General features: G+C 38.2%; 1 protein-coding gene across 4 annotated transcripts in view; it reads right to left on the reverse strand.

Annotated features, from left to right (window-relative positions):
• The window catches only part of DENND1A (DENN domain containing 1A), a 493,327-nt gene that overhangs the window by 452,228 nt on the left and 17,948 nt on the right, over positions 1-23,151 (reverse strand). The gene's annotated exons all lie outside the window — the stretch shown is intronic.

Genomic DNA, 23,151 nt, shown 5'->3' on the forward strand with positions numbered 1-23,151 from the left:
GAAGCCCTCTCCCCCATATTCCAGGATAAAACACTCATATGACAAAATTAACTTATTTAATTACAAGTTTTAAAGACTGAAACAAGAGAAACAGTTAAATAGCCCTATTTCACTAGACTACTGTGAAGACAGGATGCTAATCTAAATGTAAGACACTATTCCCACAAAGGGGACTTCACCAGTCTTGACAATGGCAACTGTATGAATGTTCATTATTATATCCTTTTGCCTTATGTCACAAACACTTCCAGCACTAACAGAATGTTAGTAGTTGTTAATTCTCAATAAGAATATCATGCTTATATTATCTTTGCATTTTCTCTTTAATTTAAAAACTACAATAAAAAGATTGTTTCCAGATTGAATAAAAGTTATTCAGCAGAAGAGAATGTTATATTTTCAAATATCTATAATTTAATTCTATTTTAAACCTGACAACAAAGATCAAATTAGAAACTTTCTGAGCTGCCTAATCATATCTAAGGGTTAATTTACAACAAATAAATAACTTTAAGTCTGCCTAGAATTTACTTCTCAAAATAATTATTCTCACTTGTCTCACTTCATCCTCATCATAATCCTGCAGGGTGAGTGTGCCAGGCAGTACTCTAACAACACAGGTAAGTAACCTGAGGCACTGAGAGTCTAAGTGACTTGTCTGTGATCCTACAGCCAGTCAGAAACACAGCAGGACCAGAACTCACACCTCCTGGCTCTCAAATTCTGTGTTTCATTGATTCTAAGATGAAATTTTCGCCCCCCCACATTTTCCTATCTCTTACAACCTACAGCATTTTATAATTCTAAATGGCAGCAATTTTTTTTTCTTAGTAACACAAAAAATAATGGTTCATCTTATAAATAGTGGCATCTTAGATTCAATAAAATATGGTAATACTCCCCCTACTTCCTTAGGAAGGAGAAAAAAAAAATGTGTGATTTGTGAATCAGAGATCTACTTATTTCTCTTGTAAAGGATCATCATCTCTTTAGTGAACGAAAACATGGGCTTTTGCTTTACATAGAGTTGGCTACTCTAAAATTCAGGATATTTAAATATACCTTGTCAAATAAGTTATTTTAAAAAACAGACACGAAATCAGAGTATCTAACTTAAAAAAAAAAGTAAACTGAAGTTTCAAAGAGGCCTTTAAAAAAATTTGTGCTCTTTTTTACCTGCAAGAGGGTACAAAATGACTTACAAAGTTAGCATCCTTTGGTACCAAACATTTGTAGAAAATGTCATATGAAAACACCCCTTTCATTCAAGAGATCTCAAGGTAGAGCATTTGATGAAAGAAAGGAATGTTCTAAAGTCATCTTTCATGAATAATAGTGTAATCTGAAGAACATCAGGAAGATTCCCTCTAAAACCTAAAAATGTCTTTCTTGAACCTATTTTGCAACTGGCTGAAATTCACCTCAGAATTTCACTCCTCTGGGATTAAGATAACAGCTTTCAAAATGTGTTCTACAGGACCCTAGGATTGCCATGGAGGTTCTTCAGAGCTTCCACACTTTTTTTTTAACTAAAATTACCATTTTTTAATTTATTTTTATGCATTTCAAAAATTGAGATAACGTGAGCATGCAAAGGTGTTACAAATTTTAAAACACTGTAGCACCAACACATCAACCTGTGCCACAGGGTATTTTGCACAGCTCTCTCTCAGTGAAGAATGCCCTAACACTGTCTATATTCACTGTCTCTGTTTCTTCTCCCTTTCTCTCTTTAACACACTTCAACCAGGCTTCTGAATCCACCATACCAATGAAATAACTCGTCAAGGTCACCAAAGACCTCCACGTTGCTAAAATGCTCAATTCTCAGTGCTCATCTTACTCAGCATTTGTACACAGCTGATCTATTTACCCTACTCCTTAAAACATTTTCTCCCTTGCTGTCCAGAATATCATTCTCTATTAAGTCCTCTTCCTCCCTACCTTACTGGCTACTCCTTTGCTTGTTCCTTTTCATGTTAGCTACTCTCCTACTCTCCCTGTCTACACTCATGACTTAGGTGATATCATTCAGTCTCTTGCCTTTAATTACCATGCATATGCTAGCATGCTCCAAAGTCTCCAACCTGACTTCTTCCCTGACTCCAGATTCCCTTATCCAGTTGTCCAATCAACATCCCCACCTAGATGTCTAAGGAATAAAGGAAGTACAGACTAGCCGTCGTGAGGTCTAAAAGATTTCTATAAATGATCAACCAGTTCCATGATTCTCAAAATGTGGCATGTATGGTAATCACCTGGAGAGTTTCTGGGGTTGGATCCAAGAATCAGCATTTCTTTTTTTTTTTTTTTTTTTGAGACAGAGTCTTGCTTTCTTGCCTAGGCTAGAGTGAGTGCCGTGGCGTCAGCCTAGCTCACAGCAACCTCAAACTCCTGGGCTCAAGCAATCCTACTGCCTCAGCCTCCCGAGTTGCTGGGACTACAGGCATGCACCACCATGCCCGGCTAATTTTTTGTATATATATATTTTAGTTGGTCAATTAATTTATTTCTATTTTTGGTAGAGACAGGGTCTCGCTCAGGCTGGTTTTGAACTCCTGACCTTGAGCAATCCGCCCGCCTCGGCCTCCCAGAGTGCTAGGATTACAAGCGTGAGCCACCCCGCCCGGCCAGAATCAGCATTTCTAACAAGTACCTAGGTAATGCTGATGCTGCTGGATCGGTGACCGCACTTTAAGAAATACTGATCTAGTTAAATGAAATTATTCCAAATAATTTAGTGCATACAATATAAGCATACGGTATACCACCATAATCCATCATTTCAACAGTGCTTTTGCAATAAAAAATACATTTCAAAGAAAAAAGGCACTTGTAGAAATAATGAAGCTTACTTTCTTTCTACTATTGCCATCCATAGTTACTGCCTCACTCTAATAAGGAATAATAAAGCCACCTAAGATTCTTACTCGGTTCAGATTGCTGGCAGACTTCTATTATATGGAGCCAAAGATTATGACAGTCTCTCAAAAAAATAGAAAGAAAAGAAAAAACTGACTAAAATGCTAAGAACAAATTGGTCTATAATTATAAGTTATAGTCATGCTTATCCATGACCGTTTACATGTTGCCTTATGGAAGAAGTGGTGACTAATGTTGTGACAAGTTATATAACACACCAACAAATATACATAAGTTATTTTAAGGGCCAGTGAAGCCAATGCAGATGGAAGCATTTTCTACTTCTCTGCAAATCAAAAAATAAATTTAAAAGTATCTCCTCTACATGCAAATGACCAAGCAACCCTTAATTAATATTTTCAATAAGCCTGTAAACAATTAAGACCACAAAAATTTCCAGAGTATCTCTGCGACCACCTTGGGACTGCTTATTTCTTCATTACTCTTCAAGATGCTCAATATTTTTAACTACTTGGCTAAAGGAACTGAAAATCCTATTTCTGTCCTATTAACACTCACTGCTAATTTGGTACACATAATGATGCTGAGAATACCACATTGAGAGCCAATTTTCCAATACGGACCCAAGTTTTCCCAGAACACTTCATGATATATCTTAACATATTACCATGGAAATGTCCTGGTTCTGCCATGATATCCCATTATTAATTGCCTTATTCTCCTACACACTCCGTGATCTGGAACACTGTCCACCTGCCAAGAATATTTTTTTTTGCCTCCCGCCCTCACCTCCTGCAGCCTTGCCCCCTAAGATCCAGCCATACAGAACTACTTGTAGCTCTCTAAACAAACTATGCAAGCTCTAATTCTATGATAATAATACCATCACCATACTACTAACACCACTTACTGTTTCCTAGGTGCCAGGTGTGATCCCAAGCACTTCACATGCATTATATCTCAGTTAGTGTTCAATAATACTATAGGTACTATTACCACCCAGTTTAGAGATGAGGACACTGAAGCTCACAGAGGATAAACTGGCCAAAGACAAAGTGAGCAAGCAGCAGAATCAGCACAGAACTAACTCCAAAGGCACTAATCACTTTACTAGCCTAAATTATTCAGCTGCTCTTCTTTAAGGAAAGGTCTTTCCAGATTTTTTTCACTTGACAAACTCATTCATCAATCCTCAGCTCAGCTGTGTCCTCCTCTCTGGGACATTTTCTGCAACCCCCAACACTCACAGCCTAGACTGGATTAAGTGACCCTCTCTATGTTCCCAGTGCACCTGTGCTTCCCACTCTACATTCAATGTGGCTCTCGCCACATTCAACCCTAATGTAATTACAATTACCTGGGGAGCTTTTAAAAATCCTGATGCCCAGTCTACACGCCAGACCAATTAAATCAGAATCTTCAGGCATCGGTATTTAACTCAACTTATTCCAAAGTGCAACCAAGGTTGAGAAAAACTGGTGTATCTCAGATAAAATACCTGTCTTCCCACTAGACTGGCAGCTTCTTGAGGGCTCCAATTGTGTCTTCTCATAAGCCTAGTCTGACACCTGGCACAACAAAGGTTTCATGAATGAGTTTTCCTCCAACATCTGACTTGTAGTTTCCAGCTTCCACTAACTGCTTCTCTTTCTCTGACAACAGGTAATTTACACACTACACACTGCTTACACCGAACAACTACTCTTTAAAGATGTTTCCCTTTGGAGTCAAAGGTATCAAGAAGTCACACCTATTGACAACAACCTCAGCTCTTAAAAACAGAAAAATGACAGACACAAACGGCTAAAACGTGTTTGAAAGAAGGGGATGTCTGCTCAATTCGGGCTTCTGGGAGAATGAAGGCTGAGAGCAAGCCCAGAGAACATTTCTATTCAATACCTCTCTGCTGAACACAGTTCTCAGTGATTCACTGGAAGGGCCATGCTCGTTGCTCAGGGCCTGTTCTCAAAATGATTAAGTACACTCAGCTTGAAGTCATGAAACAGACAAAGGCTTTGACAATATACAGGCAGCAGAAAAGCTTAATGGCTTTTTCCCAAAGCATCATGCTATTGATCACTCTGCTGGATCATCAGCTTTCAATTAGGATCTACTTTTCTTCAATTATAACATATGAGATTAGGAGAAAAATGTAACACTAACTCCTCACAAAATGAATCTGTGCTGCATATGGTAACCATGCCACAATATTAGGCCCTCATCCTTTTAAGTGTAATTTAGAACTACAGACCTGAAATGCACACAATATTAGGACCCCTTACTCATTTCACAGCCTCCAAAACTGCAAACCAGCCTCAGCACAGTGTTTCTTAAGTTACAAACTTATATGCTAAGGGGGCTGAGGTATAATGTTTCAAAATTCATACCAAGTGAACTGTCTTAAAGTTGACAACATGGTCAAAAGAAACTGTAGACACTTCAGAACATGCTAGCAAAGATCACCTAATAAACATTGTTTACTTTAAGCTAGACAAACAAGCAAAAAGGTAGTGTTAATATTTCCAACAAGTCTCCATTTGTTTCAGTGGACTCTGAAAGCCGTTTTTTCCAGGCTGAAAACGCTGTATCAAAGGTTGCTTTCTAACCTATTACAAATTAACACCTCCATAGGAGAATGCAGTCATTGTTAAGACTTGTTAGAAAATGATTAATTTAGTTGTGTAATTATACAAACAAGTCATTTCAAGACTACACTTAACCTTTCATTTCCAATAATGTTCTCAGGATCAGATTAATAAAGATACACACAGATATTACTATGAATGGAGTCGCAAAGTTTTACCTTCCATACACCCTTACGGAAAGATTCTTAAGCCCCGATGTGGAAGCAAGGCGACTGGAAGAGGTTTAGTTGCATTCCGAGAAGAGACACAGAACGTGAACACCCCTCAGCGATGCGCAGTACTCCATACAGTCCTAACAAATCTTCTCGTATGCTGAGCTGCAGTGTAAATCTAGGCTCTTCAATCACATTAATAGCATTTGCAAAGACGGTATCTATTGCATTTTTGATAAACATTTTTGCCCTTCAAAAATGTAAAGACCTCCCCTTCGCTAAATTGTCCTGTTTCCTTTCTGAATAAAGTTGTTAGATGTCCATGCTGGTGGCGGCCCAGTGTGGGATGTCAGAGCCTGAGCAGGGTGAGGAAGGTGTCCCTATGAATCAGGGTGACCTGGCAAGGGATGTCAGCACATAGGTGGGGTGGGAGGACATCCATGCTGAGGGATGGCCTGGCATAAGAAGTCCAATCTAAGTGGATGACATCTTAGGAATGGGAAGTCAGAGCCCGGGTCAGGGGAGAAGGGTATTCCTGCATGGCGCAGCCAGGCCTGGGGTAAATCACAGGCAGAATGAAGAGAGGCCGTGTGAGGGCAGCCCAACTGAGGTGTCAGAGCCAAAGAGGATGAGAAGTATGTCCAAGCATAATGGCACCCTAGAGTGGGTGTTGATTCCCACACAGGTATGAGGAGATTGTCCATGTGGGGTGGGGGAAGGGTTGCCCACTATGATGGTGAGTCAGAGTCCCAACAGGGCAGCTGAAAGAGGAAAGAAGTAGAGAACCACCAGTATAGGCACTGTGATCTCAAGAAAGCATGGTGAAAGAGGAAAACAGCATCCACATGGGGTGGGAGTGAAGGAGCAGTGTGTCTAACCTGTGTGCCCAAGGCAAATAGGGAGGGCAGGAAAAAGTGTGGCTTCTCACAGCTAAAGTTAACAGAAAACTAGCATGACTTCTATAGAGTTGGATTTGAACTGGAGATATTTATGTAAGTTCAAGGTTTTCAATATAGAAATATATAAAGTATAAATGTAACCTGACTTTTAGCACGCACACACACGCATTTTCTAGTTATGTTTACTGAAAAGGCCTGGGAGCAGCCACACCTCAATAGCAATGAGCACACCTAATACCCAGACCTTGGCTTCTAAACACACAATTCTCCTCTAAAAGGAACCAAGGCTCCTGAGAGAAACAGCCAATTCCAAGGGCTAGGGCAGAAAAAGTACAAGATGATCTTGGAACATCTTATTATGCCAGAAAGCAAAGATGTGCTCCAAGAATGATGGGGAAATGTCAAAGGGACACAGAAGCCAGCTTGAAAGGGCTTCCACTGGCCAAATCTGGGGTTATTTGAGCATCAAAATCAATAATGATATTACCAGATTCTAACCCATCAAATAATGCAGGAAACCTTGAGTCCATATGAATATAAATGAGTGAATAAATAAAAATTTCATGGGAAATGGGGTATTTACACAGTTTCAATGTACCTCCCCACAAAATATTTATTAAATGCAAAGGGAAAAAGAATAACATTTGAGTAGAAGTTTGGCAAAACCTTAATCAAGTCATCAAAGTGATAACAGCAGTAATGGAATGGCTAGAATACATTGAGAAGAGCACAGCATCACTTCTATGATAGTCTTGTCAGAGATGCTTAACCTAAGGAAACGTCAGACCAACCCAAATGAAACGAGTTTCTAAAAATATATCTGGCCTGTGATCTTCAAAAGTGTCAAGGTCATGAAAATCAAGGAAAGACTTAAGATCTCTTCCAGACTGAAGGAAAGTAAAGAAACATGACAACTAAATGCAATGTGTGATTCTTTTACTATAAAGGATTCTACTGGGACAACTACTGAAATCTGCACTTGATCTTAGCCAAAAGGCCAAGAAGTGATTAAATGTGAATGGCATTTAAGAATTAGATGTCACAATGAAATGATGTTAAATTTACTGATTTTGATGTTTGTATTGTGGTTATATACAAGAATACCCTTGTTTGTATGAAAAGTACACTGAAGTATTCAAGGGCGTTGGGGTATCAGGTCAGTACCTCACTCTAAAATGGCTTGGTTTTTTTTTTTTTTTTTTCAAGTTCTTTATACTATACTGCCAACTTTTCTGTAAGATTCTGGCTGTTTAAAAAAACAAAACCAATCATTCATTAATACTAGTTTCCCTGACCTTCCTTTTTACCAAGACTTCTCTCAGGAATGATGTGAGGGTCTATGGAAAGAACCCCTGACTAAGTATCAAACAGCTTGGGTTGAAATCCCAGGCAGATCCCTCACTCATTATGGGATTAGAACTAGCCATTTAACCTTTCACAGATCAGCTTCCTCCCCTGTCAAGAGATGACACCTACTCATCTCAAAGCTGTTTCAGGGATCAAATGAGAGAAAAATGAGACAGTGCTTTATAAATTAAAAGGTGCTAAACCAATAAATGTAAAGGGTATTATTTATTATAAAAATTAAAATGGCTTTACCTTATCAATAGGCTTTGTAAGTAATCCACATATTGTGTATTTCAAAGACTCAAAACTATTAAACTTTCAAATGCTGTTACTAAAAGCAATCCAGAAAATAACTATCCAAATAGAAACATTAGTCTAGGGGATAAAGAGATTTTAAAAACAAGGGGTTGACTGTGCAGTCAGAAAGAAATTCACATTTTACCAAAACTGAAGACGAAAAAAATCTCTCCTCTACAGAGGAAAAAATGCTTAACGAATGCAATGTATGAAAGTCGAAAGAGTCTCCAGATATACAACTTACAGCCCTCAGTCAGTAATCTGTATAATATTCTGTGGTTACCTTGGAAGTCTCACATACATTTCAGAAGCTGTGCGCTGTCAAAACTTTGTCAGGTAGCGAGATAGTACTAGTTTCCTTGTTTTATAGTAAATAAAAAACTAAGGCTAGGAAGTGTTAGGACTCCAGCTGAATCATGGTTTTCAGATTTCAAGATCCATGCCTTTTCCACCGTACCATGTTATCTATCCAAAAACTACTTATAATTGTTCAGAATGACAGTTAATACTAGAGGGGCTTGGAGGAATAGTGGGGCACTGACTCCCCGGAGGAGCTCCACTACCTCCCCAGAAAAAAATACAATTAAGTTGAAAATGTTTTACATAAAAGTTTCAGGGGATTCATGAAGTTACTTACAGAAATATGCAGAAAGAACCCCTTGTTTCACTGATGACTTGCTTTTATGTTCTTTCTTATTTAATCCTCAAGCCAAGCCTATGGAAGGCTATTACCATTACCCCTTTTAATAAATGGATACTCTGAACAAGACCGAGCACTTTCTAAACTCTGTTAACATGTGCTAAACACTTAACTGTGTGTCAGGTATTGTTCTAAGCACTTTTCATGTATTAGCTCATTTAATCTTCCCAATAACCATATGAAAGAGCTACTATTAACATCATTCCCATTTTACAGATGAGGAAATTTAAAAACAAGGAAATTTAAAAGCTTGACCAAAGTCACATAGCTTGTAAGAGATAGAGCTATGATTTGAACCCAGGCAGTGTGGCTCCAGAGTCCATATTCTTTATTTTTTAAATCAATTTTTTTTGTTGTGCGTTTGTTTAAGACAGTCTCGCTGTATCACCCAAGGCTGGAGTACAGTGGCATCATCATAGCTCACAGCAACCTCAAACTCTTGGGCTCAAGCAATCCTCCCAACCTCAGCCTCCCAAGTAACTGGGACTACAGGTGTGCACCACCACGCCCACCTAATGTTTTTTTAAGTTTTTATAGAGATGGGATCTTATTATTGCCCAGGCTGGTCTTGAACTCCTAGCCTCAAGCAATCCTCCTGCCTCGGCCTCCCAAAGTGCTAGGATTAGACATGAGCCACCATGCCTGGCCCTTAAATCAAATTTATGCCTATAATGTCTTTATCTTTTATTTATATAACTGCATCCACACAATTGTATGTATACTAATATATTAAGACATAAACTAAAATGCACCCATTCTTAGGTGTATAGTTCTGTGAGTTTGGGCAACTGCATATACCCATGCAACCCCTACTCTCCACTGATTTTTTTTTAAATGACACTATAAGCCCAATTATTTTCCTCTTCCACATCCCCTTCAAAAACCAGTGTCTGGCTGCTGTGTTAGCACCTAATGACAATTGAGAAAAGGCCTTCAGAACAGTGGTTCAAGTACTGAGCACTCTAGAGCAGTCCTCTCAACCACTCGGAGAGTTGGTCACCCAACTTTAGGAAGATCCAAGAATCACAGGGTGGATCTGTCTTCCCAATGTCCCCCAGAAGCGTTTGAGCTCCTCTCTCCTTCATGGTCCCGAGTTCCCTTTTCTAACAAGACCTTGCCTTTCCTCTGGCACTGCTACATTTAGACCTTAGTGAGTTCTCAGCATAGATTGCAAAGCCATCACAGACTCATGCTTTTAACAATACCACTTATAATATACCACCTCTCAAGAACCTCAAATCATCTAGGAAGCTTTTTAAAAATCAGATTCCCTGGTTCTACACCTGGAGACTGATTTCACTAAGAGAGGGGTAAATGCCAGGAATTTAAAAGTGATGTTGATAATCTATCAATCTATGAATCTATTTTCCCAAGTGATTTTTTTTTTCGGCATATTATGGGGGTACAAATTTTAAGGTTTCAATAAATGCCTTTCCCCTACTCACCCCACAAGTCTAAGTTTCCAGCATGACCATCCCCCAGATGGTGCACATCTCACTCATTATGTATGTATATATCCACCCCCTCCCACCTGCCCAATACCCTATTACTGTAGTACCTATGTGTCCACTTAGGTGCTGCTCAGTTAATGTTCCCAAGTGATTCTAATCAGTTGGATTTGGGAACTGCTTTGGGGAACTATTATGACACATAGTAGTTTTCAAATGTGCAAAGAAATCAAGACATTCTTTAGAAGACCTTGAAATATATACTTTAAATAATAAAAGATAAAATGGTACTAAATCAAACACCATCTTATATAGGCAATAGCAGGCATCAAAACTTTAAATAAATATATGACAAATTTATTAGAACCCAACTTCCAGCCAAGATGGAGTAACAAGAACCACATTTACCCTTCCATCTGAAACAACCAAAAATTTATATCCATCCATTCATCCAACAATGTTTTTCCAGACACTGGAGATCTGACAATAATACACAGTCATCCCTCAGAGACAGGAAACAAATGAGCTGAGCCCTCCAATTGCCTCAGTTTACTGCCTTGAGTGTTTCCAGGTTGTGGTGTAAGGAGGAGGAATCCTAGCAAAGCCCAAAGAACACCTTGAGTTGAGAAGACAGACCTGATAGTCCAGAGAAACCAAGGCAGCTAAAGTTTGCAACACAGAGTGCTGAAGTGGAGAGAGCTACAGAGAAAGAGAACTCCAGAGATCTGCAAGGGCCCCCTCAAGTATATAACTAAGTACTGATCAGCACATGTGTGTAAGGAAATTACTTGAGGTTGGAGGAAGAAGCAGAAGGAAAGATCAGAGGTAGTAGTACCTGATACTCACATACAGGGCTAAAAATAATGCCTGTTCCCAACAACCAAGCTGGAAAATTCATGATTCATGAAGCATTGAACAGAGTACACAGTAGAGTATTACCTTCGTAATGGGAAATAATTAGCCTTAGATGGAGCATGGCTCCAGTCTCACGTAACAAATCTTAAAAGCAAGATTCGGGAGGATCAAATTCTTTCAAATAACTGACAAAAATACGTGAATAGGCGATTTTCAAGACATCAAGGAACAAAACACAGCAATCCCTTAAAAGATGGAAACCATGTGAGATAAGCCAATGATTGCCTCAGATTACTGCCTTGAGTAATCTTAAGAATGTTTATAAGAATAGAAAAACACCCGGCACCAAACAAGGTAAAATACACAATGTCTGACATTCAATCAAAACTTACCAACAAAAATGGAAAGAATCAGGGAAATAAGATCCATAATGAGGAAAGAAATCAATCAGTTGTAGCCAACTCAGAACTGACATAGATGTTAGAATTAACAGAAAGGACATTTAGGTACTATAACTGTATTCCATGTGTTCAAAAAGTTAGAGACATGGAAAATTCAAAAATGACCCACAGTGGATTTCTGGAGATTAAAAGCTACAATAAAAAAAAACAACTACAATATATGAGATGAAAAATACACTAGATGGAATTAACAGATTAAACACTGCAGAAGAAAAAATTAGAGAACTTGAAGACATAACAATATTCTGCCTTGTTCTATGTTCTATATTTTATTATTAAAAATAATATTAAAACACAAAGATATAACAATATAGAGACTATCCAAGATGAAACAGAAGGGGTAAAAATTCAAAATCAAAACAAAACAGTGTCACTGACCTATGAGACAACATCAAGCAGCGTTACATATTGGTAATTAGAATCTCCAAACAATGAAAGAGGCAAAAAAAAAAATATTTGAAGGAAATAATGATCAAAATCTTTCTAATCTGATTAAAACTATTAGTGCACAGGTCCAAAGCTCAATGAACTCCAAGCATTAAAAAAATGAAGAAAAAAAGAAAGAAAAACTAAGACATATCATAAACAAATTGCTCACAACCAGGGATAAAGATGAAATCAAGGTGTTAGCTGGGCAAAAAAGACATAAAAAGCAGAGATAAAGAGAACATCTTAAAAGCAGGCAGAAAAAAAAACCAAACAAACAAAAAACCACGTTACATTCAGAGGAACAAAGATTGGAATGACAGCAGATTTCTTGTCAGAAATAAAGCAAATGAGAACATCTTTTAATTACTGAAAGAGAAAACTGACAACTTAGAATTCTATTCCTAGAAATATTTCAAAAGGGAAGGCAAAATAAAGATTTTCAGACATTACAAACTCCAAAAGAACTCATCACCAGCAGACATGCGCTACAAGTAATATTAAAAGAAGTCCTTCAGGCAAAAAGAAAACGATGCCAGATGGAAATATGGATCTCCACCAAGGAATAAAGAGTGTCAGAAATGGTAACTACATAGACTAAATAAGAAAAGTCTAATGATCATCTCAAAAGATGCAGATGGTTTCACAGAGAATTCTACTAAACACTTGCAGAAGAATTAACACCAGTTCTACACAATATCTTCCAGAAAACAGAAGAGGAGAAAACACTTCCCAACTCATTTTACAAGACCAGTTTTATCCTGATATCAAAACCAAAAACAGTACAAAAAAAGACATATAAATACACATTACAGACCAATCCCTTACAAATACAGACACAAAAATCCTTCACAAAATATTAGCAAATAAATCAATATATTTACCATAACCAAGAGAGGTTTATTCCAGGGTTGCGAGGTTGGCTCAATATTTGAAAAATCAATATAATCTATCATATTAATAGGTTAAAGAAGAAAAATCACAATTATATCAATTAATTAAGAAAAAAGCACTTGACAAAATCCAATAACTGTTCATGATAAAAAAAAAAAAAAAAAAAAAAAAAAAAAAAAAAAACTTAGAAAACTAGGAGTATAGGGGATCTTCCTCAACCTGATAAAGGACATCTACAAAAACCATACAATTAATATCATTCTGAATGGTGAAAGACTGAATCCTTCCCCTCTAGAATTGGGAACAAGGCATGGGGACTCACCACTCCTACATCACATTTGGGATCCTAGCTGGGGCAACAAGGCAGAAAAATTAAATAAAAGGTATATGGACTGAAAAGGAAGAAATAAAATTATCTGTTTACAGACAACATGATCGATTACCTATGTAGAAAAGTCTCTAGAATCAAAATTGAGGTTATTTCATTCTCTTTCATCTGTCTACAATTCTTCCATTTCCATCTAATCTTCTAGGAATTTCTCCTTTGACTCCTAATGGTACTCAAAGCCTAAATCATAGGTTTGGACGGAGAAGGATATATGAGACCTCAAAACCACAAGCGATAATGTGAATAGTTGATGGATATGATTACATCAAAATTAAGAATTTTAAGGAAAACTTTACCTAAAATTGAAGTATTCTGTCCATTTACTTATATTTTTCTGTGACTTGGGGGATCTAGTATTATTCAATTTTAACATCAACATATGGAACACCAATGTTCTGGAGGAATATAACTTGAGAACTGCTAAAAATTCATCCATCACTAAGGAGCAAAACATAAGAACCTTCCTGCCTTCAGGCAGGAGAAAAACAAAAAACAAAAAAGACCAGGAGTTGACATCTGACAAGCTGAGTCAATCAGATTCTCCTTCTCCCAAGAGTCCAGGACTGAGTCACAAAGCTACAATCAGTTGTGTGACTGGTCTGGAGCTCAGGTATATGAACTGTTTCCTCAAAATCACTTGAGCAACTTTTTTGGAAAATACAGACTGCCAGGCCCCAAAGATTCTGACTAGGTCTGGGGTGAAGCCCAGAAAAAAACCGTTAAGTTCCCCAGGTGATTCTGCTGCATAACCAGCCAGATTTGGGTTCCACTGAGTTGAAAAACAATGTTTAAAGCTGAAAACGGACCAACGTTTGGCCGTGTGCAAACAGGAAGAGCCCGTTGAAAGAAGGGAGGGAGACAGGGAAGGGCCAACACAAGAATCTGTGTGGTCCGTCCTGAGAGACTAGAAAAGCCTAGAGGCTGTGGAGGTGCTTGAAGGACTGACTGAGACCCCTCAGTTCCTCAAGTGTTCAGATCCAGGCTGTAGCTGACCTGCCATGAATGCCCATTCAAGTGTCTGCTACCTCTTTAATATAAAGATCATTAACAAACAGGAAAACACAACCTTAATTTTCCATAAGATTTTCAGCTATGGTAGGTCTACTTACTCACTGAAGGAAATAATAAAATGCCCATTTTTAATTCAAAATATCTTTACTTTTCATGAAGTTTACCCAGTCTAGATTTATCGATAGATGGTACTTAACCACAGCTATTAAAAACTATCACTATAAGGAAAAGCATCCTGAAATGCCTACCCAGTCCAAGCCCAGGCTCTCAGGTGCTCTCAGAGAGCTTTAAGCCCAACTGGAGGAACAAAAACAATCCACAGATTCACCAAATAACCCTTTAGAGAAGAGTCAACATTAAAGCCAAGAATACATACTGTAAAACAGCAAGAGGTATACTTGAAAAAGCATGAGTCCTGGAATGGAAAACTATCTGCTTGCCCTGGTTTTGGCACTAAACTGGTTGTGCACCTTTGAGCAAGAAAGGAGAGACAACGGGAGCACATGTTGACCATCTGGAGCGTGGCTTTAAAAACTTCTCTCTCTAGGACCCAATTTATTCATCTCTAAATAGATCACGAAGAAAGATCTCCCTAGTTCCGACATCTTATAACTCTATCATTCTAAATCTTTTTCTCCACTTGTAAAATCATAAGTCATATTTTAGGTATTATTATGAAAGTTCGTGATTCCTGCATGAAAACATTAACGTATGTCAATACAAATTGTCCAAGTTCCCAACTGGTGAAATTCCTTTGTCCTGAACATCAATTTAACAAGTAACCTGAGTGAATCCAGGCATGGTGGCACATGCCTATAATACCAGCTACTTGGGAGGCTGAAATGAGAGGATCACTTGAGGCCAGGTGCTCAAGGGCAGCCTGGGCAACATAGCAAGACCTAATCACTTAAAAGTGGTTAAAGACATTCAGTCACATGCAGTAGGGCAGTGGTTTTTAGCGTTGGGCAGATATGTCTCAGAGGCTTCAGGGGGAGGGAAGGGAAATGAGAGTGGCCCACGAGATAGACCCACTTTCGAATAAGATTTCCTCTGACAAAAGTTTCCATATCTTTAAAACAAAAGTGGTTCAAAGAGCAAACATGCAAGCAAAACAAACACAGCATACGTATGTTGATTATCCACTTTACCAATGAAGAAACTAAGGAACAGATGGGTTAAAGTAGCTGCCTGGAGTCAGATATTTAGGAAGTTAGGCAGCTGCGACCAGAACCCAGACAGTTTGGTTCCAGAGTCCACACTCCCAACTACTATGCTACAGCACAGCATGCCTCTGCATAGTTTTAAAAATAAAGACAAAACATAATACAAACTTCCAAGGCTTCCAAACGCATTCATGAGTAAAAAGAGTCATTAGTACAACATGCAGGACTGTTTGCAATCCAGCCTCAGCAAGACCCTTCAGACTCATCTGCCCACCGACCACAACTGACACCCCACACACATTAGTCACGTTGAGCTTCCCATCAGGCCTCACTCACTCACATGCTTTGTATATACATCCACCATTTATTGTACTAAAATGAAGGGCTGTGCACTGTGCTAAGCAACTTTATATACTGTACCTCAATTTATCCACATGACAACACTGTAAGGTAGGGAATATCTGCAGCATTTTACAAAAGTAGGAGTCTTATACAAATTAAATAGCTTGCCCAAAGACAAATATCTAGTAAGTAGCAAATATCTAGTAAGTAGTATGAACTCAAGCACAGGTCTGTTCTTCAAAGGGCATGTTCCTGATTATGATTTACCTGCCTAAAATGTGTTATATCTTCTAACAATGTCCTATTCATTGAAGATACATCTAGAACAGTGCTTGGCAAGTAGTAGGCACTGAAGAGATATATTTGCTGAATGAATGGATAAATGAATGAACAAATGCCTCCTCTCTAGAGGCTTCTCTGATTCCCTTTCAAAACTCAGTGGCTCTCTCCACACTGACACAAAACTTGTTTCAAAGCTCTATTATGAGGCTTCCCACGTGGTACTCTAGGATTTCTACTTATATGTACACATTAGCCACCAGACTGGGGACCTTGTTTCATGTCATCTCTGTATTCCCAGGCCCCTAACAAAAGGCCTGGCTTTTAACAAGCACTCAGTAAGTTTGTTAACTGAATGAAATTCCCTGAGGAGAAGAGAGATGAGTAAGCCACTCATGACTCACATGAAAACTTATTTTTCTTCAAGAAATAAACAACATGCAGAGCTGTGATATACTCAAATTTGTGCTCTATAAATATATCTAGGTTTCAACTATCATCTGAGGCATCTAAATTTAACTCATTCAACACATATTTATGAGTAATCTAAATACATAATGATAACAGCTCTTAAGGAGTTTACAACCTAGTCAAAGAGATAAAATGTAAAGTAAATAGTCAACCATGGGCTGTCATGAGGAAATAAATGACTAGGTGCCACCAACTGGTAAAACAAAATGCTGTGAGTTTGCAAATTGAAACATCATTCCAGGCTGAGGCCATGGTCCTAATTACCTGTGGACAGTCTGCAATGAGGCTCTTTCCAATCAGTAGCAAAAGGAGAAAGGGAGAGTATAGTGTTTTCCATATAAAGGTATTTAATTGTAAAAACTGTCCTTAGGCCGGGCGCGGTGGCTCACGCCTGTAATCCTAGCACTCTGGGAGGCCAAGGCGGGCAGATTGCTCAAGGTCAGGAGTTCAAAACCAGCCTGAGCAAGAGCAAGACCCTGTCTCTACTATAAATAGAAAGAAATTAATTGGCCAGCTAATATATATAGAAAAAACTAGCCGGGCATGGTGGCGCATGCCTGTAGTCCCAGCTACTCGGGAGGCTGAGGCAGTAGGATCACTTGAGCCCAGGAGTTTGAGGTTGCTGTGAGCTAGGCTGACGCCATGGCACTCACTCTAGCCTGGGCAGCAAAGCAAGACTCTGTCTCAAAAAAAAAAAAAAAAAAAAAAACTGTCCTTAATCTGACATCATGTTCCCCCTGCCTTTTTGGGTTTTTAAAAACATTTTTTAAATTATTATGAGTACATAATACTTATATATCTATATAGAGTACATGTGATGATTTGATCCAGGCATACGATATAAATTAATCAAATCAGGGTAATTGGGGTATCCATCACCTCAGGCATTTAACATTTCTTTGTGTTAGGAACATTCCAATTCCATTCTTAGTTGTTTTTTTTTTTTTAAGTATACTCTAACTTATTATTAATTATAGTCACTTTATTGTGCTATCAAACATTGTTTGTTCTATTTTTGCACCCATTAACCATTCCCCCTTATCCCCCCTCCCCCCTACTATTTTTAGCCTCTGGTAACCATCATTCTACTTTCTATCTCCATGAGATCAATTGTTTTAATATCTAGCTCCCACATATGAGTGAGAATATGTGAGATTTGTCTTTCTGTGCTTGGCTTATATCACCTAACATAATATTCTCCAGTTCCATCCATGTTGCTGCAAATGGCAGGATTTCATTCTTTTTGTGGCTATATAATATTCCATTGTGTATATGTACCACAATTTCTTTATCCATTCATCCACTGATAGAAACTTAGGTTGACTGCATATCTTGGCTATTATGAACAGTGCTGAAATAAACATGAGAGTACAGATATCTTTTCGATGTACAGAATTCCATTCCTTTGGATACATACCCGGCAGTGAGATTGCTGAGTCATATGATAGTTCTATTTTTAGTTTTTTGAGGAACCTCCGCACTGTTTTCCATAGTGGTAGCACTAATTCACATTCCCACCAACAATGTATGAGAGTTCCCCTTTCTCTACTTCCTCGCCAGCATTTGTTATTGCCTTTTTATAAAAGCCATTTTAACGGGGGTGAGGCGATATCTCACAGTAGTTTTGATTTGCATTTCTCTGATGACTAATGATGTTGATCATTTTTTCATATACCTGTTGTTTATAAATTTTTACTGGTACAAACATTCCAACAAGTGAGGACAAGTGAGCCAGAGCACTCAAAAGAAGCATCATGGAAGAGGTGGAATTTGAAGTGAACATTGCAGGATGAACAGGATTTGGCTAGGTGGAAAAGAGAGAGGGCATTTTAAGCAGGAGAAACAGCCTGAGCAAAGTACAGAGGTATGAATGTTCTTGTAGAATCGGAAGAATAGCAACAAAATTAGCCTGATTAAAACTTGGAAAATTGCTGTAAATTCCATTTGTGGCAATATGCCAGGCCAAGTACCCTTCTGATCCTCCACTGAAAACAACTCTAAACAATGTTTTTTCTCTATCTTCTCAAATAAATACATTGATGAGTTTGTAAGAAAATGAGGAAGATTCAGACAAAGAACTAAGTGAAAATAAGAACCTAATTGGGTAACCAAAACACAAAAACTAGCTTTCTCCTTAAAGGCATTTACATACTCCAATGCAAGCTTCATTCTCCCAACCTAACAGAGCTCAAGGAACATAAAACAAAACTAGGGTTCAGCCTAAAGAGGAAAGTGTTACAGACATCCCTCCCCTACAATTTAAACTAGGACCACCAAGCTGACCAAGAAAGAAACTCATTCACGTACACATCTCAGGAACTGTAATAAAAACCACTAGTCTCAAAACTTGGCACTAAGAAAGGGAAATCTTCCTGCAAGTTCAACAACCACAAGCAGGCCTCATAAGGGATTTCTACTGAATGGTCCAAAAGTCCTCAACCCAGGAAATTAGGATGAAGTTGTCCCAAACTAAAAGTAGCTGCAGGACACTAACAAAAGAATATGTAAATCTTATCTGGAAAAATTCACTTCAACCTCGACCTCAAAACTTTTCTCACAGAAAGTTCCAAGAAATGTGAGCTCACAGGCAAAAATTAGAAAACCTTTGAGGAAACAAAGTCTATAAATAAGAACCTCAGAAATAAAAGATGGCAAAATCAGACCTTCAAAGACTTCAGATATTATGTTATCAGAGGATATGGAATAATTATTTAATATGCTTAAAGAAATTTTTAAAAAATTGAAAATGAATAAAGTGTAAGAAACCATGACATGACCAAGCAAAACTGAAAAAGAACAAAATATTTCTCAAAATAAGAATGAATTCTCGGCCGGGCGCAGTAGCTCACGCCTGTAATCCTAGCACTCTGGGAAGCCGAGGCGGGCAGACTGCTCCAGGTCAGGAGTTCAAAACCAGCCTGAGCAAGAGCGAGACCCCGTCTCTACTATAAATAGAAAGAAATTAATTGGCCAACTAATATATATAGAAAAAATTAGCCGGGCATGGTGGCGCATGCCTGTAGTCCCAGCTACTCAGGAGGCTGAGGCAGGAGGATGGCTTGAGCCCAGGAGTTTGAGGTTGCTGTGAGCTAGGCTGACGCCATGGCACTCACTCTAGCCTGGGCAACAAAGTGAGACTCTGTCTCAAAAAAAAAAGAATGAATTACTCAATCGATGGCTTAAGAACAGAAAAGATACAACCAGGGAGAAAATTAGTAAACTTAAAGAAATTATACAAAATAGAGTTCATAAAGAAATAGAAAACATAAAAAAGAAAAGGTACAAAGGAGAATAAAAAGTATAACACAAGACTAATCAATATTCCAAAAGAGAAGAGGAGAATGGGGCACAACCAACATCTGCTTTTAGAAAGTTGGTTTTAATGTTCTATTTACCTTTTATGGTTCCCACCTTCACTTAGTTCTTGATCTAAAAATAGCCAAGAATTTTCCAGAACTAACAACCGATACACATTCACATATTTATTAAGTCCAATGAATGTATAGCAAACTGGAAAAAAGAAAAAGAAATCTAGAAGTTCTGGTTCCAAGTAAAATGTAATAGGCACACTCCACCCTATCTCTCTACTGATATAAAATACAGCTATAAAACCAGGGCAGAATTCGTGGAGCAGCTATTTGAGTAACCTAGAAAGTAAACAGTAGCAGAGAGATTGGGGTAGAAGAATAGAATTCAAAGTACCATCAAACCAGTGGTTGAGGTTACAATTTTTTTCCTCTGCCATCACTCAGCATGGATTCCAGCAGCCCAAAAACTGGCAGCAGCCATCACCACGGATAGAGTAAATTCCAAGAGAAGCCGTCGAGTTCAGGCCCAAGGAGGCCTCCAGGTACCTACAATATTGAGGGAAAGAACCTTCCTCTTCAGAGGACATGTGGCCTTAAGAGGATGGGGCAAATGCCTATTACTTTCTTTTCTTCTCTGTCCTCTCACTGCTAGGCTCAGACTACACATGCAGTCCTGGGAAGTGCACAACAAAGTGGGGTTAAATGAGCCCCAGCTTTCTGGCCAGCAAAACAATAACAAAAAAGGGGGCCCCAAAGATAGCAGAAAGAGGGGAGCACAAGAAACTGATCCCACAAAATTAGTTTTGAACTCCAGGGCTCACCTCTGAGCCTACCAACAACATATAAAGGTTCCACTTACTCTACATCCTCACCAACATTTGATATTGTCAGTCTTTTTAATTTTAGCAATTCTATTGGGAACGTAGGGGCCTTCTCAATGTAGTTTTAATTTGCATTTTCCTAATGACTAATGATGCTGAGCAATTCTTCATGTGCTTATTGCCATCTGTATATACTCTTTGATAAAGTGTCTATTCAAATCTTTTGCCCATTTTTCTTTATTGGATTGCTTGGCTTACTGAGTTATTATAAAAGCCATATATATTCCTATGTTTTATATGAAAGTGGCAGTGGAAATAGAACTGGTCAAATGCATGACTTTTTTTAGATGTCTACAGCTTGTCTTTTCATTTTTTTTTTTTTCTCAGCCTAGTTCACAGCAACCTCAAACTCCTGGGCTCAAACAATCCCACTGCCTTAGCCTCCCGAGTAGCTAGGACTACAGGCATACACCACCGTGCCCGGCTATTTTTTAATTTCTTTCTATTTTTTAGAAAGCTCAGGCTGGTCTCAAACTCCTGAGTGCAAACGATCCGCCCACCTCGGCCTCCTAGAGTGCTAGGATTATAGATAGGTGTGAGCCACCGTGCCCAGCCTCTTTTTATTTTCTTAATGATGTCTTTTGAGGAGCAAAAGATTTTAATTTTGATACAGTCTACTTTATTATTTTACAGTTTGTTCTTTCTGTCCTACTTAAGAAGGTAAATTTGACTGCACTTTATCAATAAATCAGAGGGATAAAATGATATGGGAGGTATCAAAGATGCCTCTTAAATTTCAGCCTAAGGTGAATGAATAAATGCAACACCATACTGAGACTACCTTCTCAAAAGACATCCATAACCACCATTAAACCAAATCATCTTTTTTGGATTTCCACTTTCACTGGCCCCCAAAGATCATCCTACATGGCTTACCTATGTCTTCTTTTCCCCTAGGCTCAAACCTTGAACCTCACGTTGCTATATTCAGTCTGAAAACAATTCCCATAACTTCATCTTTCTCATCCATGCCAATATTTTTCAAATCTCTTCCTGGTAATAGTGACAGCTGACATTTATTGAGGTCCTTACTAGGAGACTGGTACTAAGCCTCTCTTTTAACTGCCTGCTGCATATCTCTCTTCAGCCTATCATTAGTTTACACTCAACCAAATTCATCCTTCTTGACCTCAATGCCAGTTCTCCCACCCGACTCACCAGATAGTTTCTATGAATGGTATTAATGCTGTCAAATTGGAAATCTTGGTATCATCAACTCTCACTTAAGCTTCTCCTCTCTCCCCCATATTCAATTAATTTAATGGTTATCCAACTATGCTACTTGAATGCTAGAGGGTTGAGAACTAGACTAAGGTGCCAAAAATGGCCTTTTTCCAATTTGCATGAAAAAATAAGGCAATATAATTTTAAGTTTTCCCACCGTAAATTTTTTTAAACCTTCCTCACCTGCTACTCCCTGTCTATTCTGGAATATAATATAAAGTAGTACCTGATTTAGGGGGAAAAAATGTAGTTTAAAGTTTAATATATAAATATTTCATAGTATTCCACAGAATACCATGACTTTTAGGTACTTCATCACCTGAACATGTTTGAGCACTACTGAACTAATAATTTGCAACTTATATTCCTGCTAAATTGTTCTTTCCTGTGCAATGTGAAACTTTTCCTATGAGGAAGTCAGACCAAGATGGGAAAGGTCAGACCAATTTGCCTGAGAAAATATTAAAAAGTGGGCCATCAGGACACTATAAATTTCTTCCTCCTCAATTCCATGGTATAACTACCTATCCAGTGGCACCAAAGAGAATAACTAGCTTTATAGGTAGAATAGAAACAACTTTCAATGATCAGTGTAAGAATATCTGACTTTGTATTCTAGTCACAGCAAGTGAGACGCCCTAGGCTGCTCTCTAGTTAAACCAGCACATTCTGGATTGTCATTCTCTTCTGATTATCAGTATTTACTCCACAGATAAAGCATAACAACATTAGCCTAAGAAAAATAACAGAAATATAAATATTTATAATCCCAAAAGGGATTGCTAAAGCCACATGATTTGGGGATTATCAGTTACTTGGAACCATCGCAAACATAAATAGCAGGAGTTAAATATATGAATAGACAACTGATTACACTCTTTTTAAAGATTGAAGCCCAGTGAACAACAAACTTCTTCACTGAGCTAAACATTCATTTAATTATTCAATATATATCTATGAGTGTCTACTATGTGCCAAATACTATGCAAGTCACTCAAGGTTTAATGATGAGAAAGACTCTCACAGTACCTGACTTCATGAAGCTCACAGACTATGAGAAAGACAATCAAGGAACGG

Source organism: Microcebus murinus, chromosome 12 (assembly GCF_040939455.1).
Source record: "Microcebus murinus isolate Inina chromosome 12, M.murinus_Inina_mat1.0, whole genome shotgun sequence".
Lineage (NCBI taxonomy): Eukaryota > Metazoa > Chordata > Mammalia > Primates > Cheirogaleidae > Microcebus > Microcebus murinus.